The following is a 7112-nucleotide window of genomic DNA, read 5'->3' on the forward strand; positions in this document are numbered from 1 at the left end:
CCTGCCCAGTCGGGATCACGGAGTCGCTATCTTTTTACAAGGGGAGTTCGAATGGTAAACTGAGGCTGCAAAACAGGTTGAAGTAATAATATTGCCGACAAGATGGCGAAAATAACCGCGTAATGGAGAGCAGGCTGTGCGTGGAGCACAACGTGTAAGTCTTGTTAGCAGAATCCACCGGTTATCGGATGTATTGTCCTGTTTATCACTGTCCGAGTTCTAAAATATTATTTTATCCTTTCACGAGACTTACAAGGATTTTTCTGAAAATTAATTTATAAAAAGAAAAAGGGGGATTTTATCGGTCAGGCTTGGGAGACACACTTCAGTCCGAAAAGAGCCACAGGTTGCCCCCCTCCCCCCCCCGCCGCTCTCGGTTATCTCATGAGGGCAATTTCGTTCTGATCGGACAAACCTTAGTCAAGTGATGGTGAAAAATATTAAAATGCCCGATATGTTCCCGTGGATCAGGCATTACGTGGTGGAGGTATTCGCTCTACCGACTGTCCGAGTTATCATTACAATCATTTACATTAAAAATCCGTTATTTCCATTTGAAGGGAATATATATATATATATATATATATATATATATATATATATATATATATATATATATATATATATATATATGGAGCAATTAGTTATACACCATCACGTGATTCCTCATTCTGATACCAAATTAAAAATACAAAAAATTCAACTTGTCAGTTAATTCACAAAGATGAAGCCTTGTGTGGGCTTAGTGGTTTGGGTGGTGATGTGGCCTTAGTGGTTAGGGTGGTGGTGTGGGCTTAGTGGTTTGGGTGGTGTTGTGGGCTTAGTGGTTACGGTGGTGGTGTGGGCTTAGCGGTTGAGGTGGTGGCTTGGGATCCTAAGGTCCTGAGTTTGAGCCCCGCTTCCCACTGAATTAACACCAGGGTGTTGACTCAGCCTGTCATCCTTCCGAGGTCGGCGAAATGAGCACCAGTGTACTGGTAAAAGGGGCACTGCATCAGCGGCATAGCCATGCCCCGAACCAAAAAGGCAGCACACGATGGGAACAGAGATAAATGTACAACGACATTTACCTGGAGATCCAGATCAGGTTGTGACGTGAACCCAGACATTTTGATGAATATTTTCAACGATCACCACGACGAAAATATGCGCAGTCTCTCAGAGCTACATTCGCTGCAGAGGAGAAACACAAGCTCTGTGACATCATAGTTGACTGTTGCCAATGGCAACGCTTTCCGAAGTTGGAATCTCCTGGCCACAGTTAATTTGGAGAATATTAAAATTATGTTTTATTTTTATTGAATTTTCATTCTGTGCTTTGGTTTGGGTTTATCTATAAACATATTTTCAAGTGTTTGTTTATTTGTGCGTTTGTACGTTATTCATTCATGGCTCAACGGTTGCACCTCGAGGCCCCAAATTTTGGGTGTAGGTCCTTCAGAATCCCACCTCCCTCCCGTGAGCAGTGCTGGCTAGCCTCTGCTGGTAACAAATCTTGTTATGCTTTGCTCACCTTTTCACATGGTTATGTATACAGGTATTTGACGTTCTGAAATGTATGTAAAGTCAAGTCTGGTGAGAGAAACTTGTGATTGCCTTTCTGTGAGAAGGACTTAAACAAACCACAGAGATATTTCACTGTAATTATTATCAAGACAAGACATTTACCTGAAACAGCCAACTTATTTACATTTATCGGCTAAATCGTTGAGACTTCTTAAGATGTTATACTTGTGAAGGACCAAGTTGCATTCACATCTGTATTATAAAAGGAGCCATGTGTGTGTGTGTTTGTTGTGTTATCTGATGTTTATCTTTTTCCCCTCCGCCTCTGAAGGTGGATGGATGTTATGTATTCGCCCCTATTTGTCTGTTTGTGAGCCTGATATCTCAAAAAGCATGGATCCGGATCCGGTTTGTGTGTTCCAACAAAACTTGGTGGACAGGTTGGGTGGAGGATAAGGATGAATTGATCAGATTTTGGTGAAGATCCAGATCCGGATCCAAGAATTTTCAAAGTAATTCTTCACGAATAAGAGATAGGACCAAAAATGATAAATAACAACATATCTCAAAAAGTTGTGGACAGATAATGGCAAAACTTGGTGGATGATTGGTTAGGTGACAGGAACAAGCTGATTCGATTTTGGTTAAGGTTCGTATGCAGATCCGATCTATCAGTGGGATACAAAACGTCAGCTGTAAACCTGCTGGAGGTATGGGCTCCACCGAGTGCAATTGTAGTTCTGCACGTGATTTACGTAAACCCTCCACGAGCTTGAGATCAATCAACCAAGCAATAATTAAATAAATAATAGAGCTAATCAACTAATCAAACAAGCAAATCATTTACTGCAGTTATTAACTTCGTCACTGAAGGTGAAGGAGATTATGTTTTCACCCCTTTCTGTCTGTTTGTTTGTTAGTTGCAAAATCGAAGATTTTTCAAGTGTATTGGTCGGTCGATTTTGTTATTCTGTCTGTTTGGCTGTTTATCGCCGACAGGTCACAATTTTAAACCAATCTTCACGAAACTTCACCACATAGTAGAGTTTGTCATTAGGAAGAAGTCCATTGTTTTTGAGGTCAAAAGGTCAACATAAGCCAAAGGTTAACAACTAAGGTGGTATTTCTAAATTCCTCAATTTTCATCCGATTGACTTGAAATTTGAAGAGGATTTATAATTCAGGTCAATGAATTAAACCACCAATTCTTTTGTGGGTCCACTTCGGCCAAAAGGTCAACACAGACCGAATTCTAGAATTGTCAATTTTCATCCGATTGACTTGAAATTTGAAGAGGATACATATTTCAGGTCATTGAATTCAACCATCAATTATTTTTGAGCTCAAATTTGTTTTATGGATTTTGCAAGTGTCATGCTCTGCATGATGTCTTCTTGTTTGTTTGTCTGCTTGTTTGTCTGTCTGTGTGCAGGATATCTCAAAAAGTAGTGCACGGATCCTGATGAAAGGTGGTGGACAGGTACGGTGTGTGACAATGAAGAACTGCTCAAATTTTGGTGAAGATCTGGATCCGGATGTGGCAACTGGAATTTTTCAGTGATTCTTCACCATTGAGAGATCGAGCAACAACGATATACAGCACGATATCTCAAAAAGTAATGGACGGATTCCGCAGAAACTTGGGAGACAGGTTGGGTCTGTGACAAGGATGAATTTATTACGTTTTGGTAAAGATCCAAATCCATATCCAGATAACAAAGTTTTTCAATATTAAAAGTGATTCTTAACCATCGAGACATGGGCCAAAAACTATATACACATATATATATATATATATATATATATATATATATATATATATATATATATATATATATATATATATATATATATATATATATATATATATATATGTGTGGAGCAATTAGTTATACACCATCACGTGATTCCTCATTCTGATGCCAAATTAAAAATACAAAAAAAAATTCAACTTGTCAGTTATTTAACAAAGATGAAACCTTGTGTGGGCTTAGTGGTTAGGGTGGTGGTGTGGCCTTAGTGGTTAGGGTGGTGGTGTGGGCTTAGTGGTTAGGGTGGTGGTGTGGGCTTAGTGGTTGAGGTGGTGGCTTGGGATCCTAAGGTCCTGAGTTTGAGCCCCGCTGGCCACTGAATTAACACCAGGGTGTTGACTCAGCCTGTCATCCTTCCGAGGTCGGCGAAATGAGCACCAGTACACTGGTAAAAGGGGCACAGCATCAGCGGCATAGCCATGCCCCAAACCAATGATGCAACCAGCAACCAAAAAGGCAGCACACGATGGGAACAGAGATAAATGTACAATTACTTTTACCTGGAGATCCAGATCAGGTTGTGACTTGAACCCAGACATTTTGATGAATATTTTCAACGATCACCACGACGAAAATATGCGTAGTCTCTCAGAGCTACATTCGCTGCAGAGGGAGAAACACAAGCTCTGTGACATCACAGTTGACTGTTGCCAATGGCAACGCTTTCCCAAGTTGGAATCTCCTGGCCACAGTTAATTTGGAGAATGTTAAAATTAGGTTTTCTTTTTGTTGAATTATCTTTCTGTACTTTGGTTTGGGTTTATCTATAAACATATTTTCAAGTGTTTGTTTGCTTGTTTGTGCATTTGAACGTTATAGTGTAGTAGATCGTAGAAAAATCGTGCAAATTATGATACAAGCATAAAATTTGGCATTTCTGTTCTGTAGGGCTTTCTGATCAAATCTGCCCAATTCGCCATTTGAAAATCCAAATTTTGAAAAATTAGAAAAAAAAAAAAAAACTTCAAAAAAATTTGAAGTCACAGCCGGCTGAAATTCGTGAAGCGCAAGTGAACATCCCAGACAGAGAACCAAGGGGAGATGCAGTCATCATTGATGGCTCAGCACTTATCAATGCCCTACCTCCACCCACTTCAAAGATATTTGATGACTATGCTAAAGAAGACATCATCCCAAAGGTGGAATCCTATGGTGCCAGGTACGAGAGGGTGGACGTAGTGTTTGATGTGTACAAGAAGTCAAGTCTGAAGTCGAATTTCGGCAGGGGCTGCTTGCCACCTATGTTGATCTCTGTAAAGCATTCGATTCAGTGAATCGGGATGCCCTCTGGAGGATTGTTGGTCTTCGTGGGGTGCCACCAAAACTGATCGATCTGATGTCTGAACTCTACTCTGGTACTGAGAGTGCGGTGAGATGTGGTGGTACCATCTCTGACTTATTTCCAGTTGTTACTGGAGTTCGTCAGGGATGTGTACTTGCCCCCACACTTTTCAGCACTTATTTGGACTGGATTCTAAGGAGGATGTGGTTGAGATCAAGCTACGGTGCATCGTTTGGGAATGTCAAGATCTCGGACCTTGATTTCGCAGATGATGCAGTCATCTTTGCAGAGACTTTAGACATCCTTTTGGGGGCCCTCGAGGTGCTGAATGAGGAGTCGGAGCCGCTGGGATTACGGGTTTCTTGGGTCAAAACTAAGATCCAGGCTTTCAGTGACATCTTGGATGCTGCTGTCCTGTCTGTGCCTGTTTGTGGTGAGGATGTTGAGGTCGTGGAGAGATTCACTTACCTTGGCAGTGATATTCATGTCTCTGCTGGCTGTGAGTCAGAGGTCAATAGACGTCTGGGACGGGCCTGGGGAGTCATGGATTCACTGGATCATGGGGTGTGGCGCTGCCGGTACCTGTGCGGGAGGACAGTCCGAGTCTTCAGGTCCTTGGTACTTCCAGTCTTGCTCTATGAATGCGAGACTTGGACTCTATGAATGGCCCCTGCTCGGTAACCCCGTGCACACACACACGCCCGCCGAGGACCGAACAACATAATGAATATACTCCGTATAATATAAAATGTGTGAAAATGAAAAGATGTGTACAAATTGAGTGTGTTGTCTGTAAAATGCGTAAAACTTTCTTTGTTTTTTTTTTAAATTAAACGCGCCGAGCGACGCCCAACGCAAAATTCAGTCACAAATGATGATGTGAAAGTCGCCTCACCCTCGTGAGGTGTTCTGGTTTCTTGTTCTGACGCGATGAAAATCTTATCAAATATCAAAACGATACCTCGTCCGTGCCGTCGCTCACCTCAGAGTTGTACGGATGAAATCCCACGGGGTTTGTTCGCAACTCGAACTCGTTTATATAATTTCCAGAAAATGTCCGACATTTTGAGTTTTTATTTATTTGATTTTTTTTTTTTTTTGGCGTTTGCGCTTTCAAAGGGATAAATGTTAAGATTTGGGAAACTTTTTACATTACTTAAACGGTTTAATCGCTCTTTTACATTTCCTTTCAGTGATAAAATCTGGTTCCGTGCTGTTTGGACCAGGACATTTGGTACATGTCCGAACTACTCCGTCATGGCGTAATGGACGTGTTCGAACATCAACAGTCGCGCATTCTCTCGCTGTCCCAACCTGTCAGTGATGGAATCCAGTGGAGGTGCTCACTCCATGATTCCTTGTCCTGTCTGAGTCCGTACCGTACTGTACACACTCGTTTGATTTTCTTCAACAGCTCTTTACAAACAACAAAACGAAATTGTAAATTCACTGCAAATCTAAAAACAAAAAAACAATGTCTCCGTGTTTTTGAAGAGGTGGAGAAGATTGGGAAGCCGAGTGCGAGTTATGTTGAGCTGGTATGAACGATTGGAGGTCTCTGTGTAAAAAATAAAGATGGTATCGATTCACAATCTCATGTGGACTCGGACAACAACAATATGTTCAGTATTTCGACAAGAACGGCGGTTTGCAGTCAAAATGAATCGAGGTTGGAACACAACGAATGAGACCATCGATAGGATTGTTCAATACGTGAAGGAAACTCTTGAAAAGAGTGTCCCTCTCCGGAGTGTCCTCTTTTTCGGAGTGTCTCTCTCTGGAGTGTCCTCTTTTACGGAGTGTCCCTCTCCGGAGTGTCCTCTTTTTCGGAGTGTCCCTCTCTGGAGTGTCCTCTTATACGGAGTGTCCCTCTCCGGTTTCCTCGTTTTCGGAGTGTCCCTCTCCGGAATATCCTCTTTTTCGGAGTGTCCCTCTCTGGAGTGTCCTCTTTTTCAGAGTGTCCCTCTCCGAAGTGTCCTCTTTTTTGGAGTATCCCTCTCTGCAGCATCCTCTTTTATGGAGTGTCCCTCTCTGGAGTGGCCTCTTTTACGGAGTGTCCCTCTCTGGAGTGTCCTCTTTTTTGGAGTGTCCCTCTCTGGAGCGTCCTCTTTTTCAGAGTGTCCGTCTCTGGAATGTCCTCTTTTACGGAGTGTTCCTCTCCGGAGTGCCCTCTTTTATGGAGTGTCCCTCTCTGGCGTGTCCTCTTTTACGGAGTGTCCCTCTCCGGAGTGTCCTCTTTTTCAGAGTGTTCCTCTCCACTCTTTTTTGGAGTATCCCTCTCTGGAGCATCCTCTTTTACGGAGTGTACCTCTCCGGAGTAGCCTCTTTTACGGAGTGTCCCTCTCCGGAGTGCCCTCTTTTTCAGAGTGTCCCTCTCCGGAGTGCCCTCTTTTACGGAGTGTCCATCTCCGGAGCGTCCTCTTTTACGGAGTGTCCCTCTCCGGAGTGTCCTCTTTTTTGGAGTATCCCTCTCCGGAGCGTCCTCTTTTACGGAGTGTCCCTCTCCGGAGTGT

General features: G+C 42.7%; 1 long non-coding RNA gene across 1 annotated transcript in view; it reads right to left on the minus strand.

Moving 5' to 3' along the window:
* LOC147008251 (uncharacterized) overlaps positions 1-5681 on the minus strand; it is a 298248-nt gene extending 292567 nt beyond the window's left edge. The window contains exon 1 of the long non-coding RNA XR_015053558.1: positions 5582-5681. This is a non-coding gene — a long non-coding RNA (uncharacterized LOC147008251). The remainder of the gene's footprint in view (positions 1-5581) is intronic.
* Positions 5682-7112: the final 1431 nt, after the last annotated feature.

This window comes from Eptatretus burgeri, chromosome 20 (assembly GCF_056783735.1).
Source record: "Eptatretus burgeri isolate ZD-2024b chromosome 20, Ebu_testis_v1, whole genome shotgun sequence".
In the NCBI taxonomy this organism is placed as follows: Eukaryota; Metazoa; Chordata; class Myxini; order Myxiniformes; family Myxinidae; genus Eptatretus; species Eptatretus burgeri.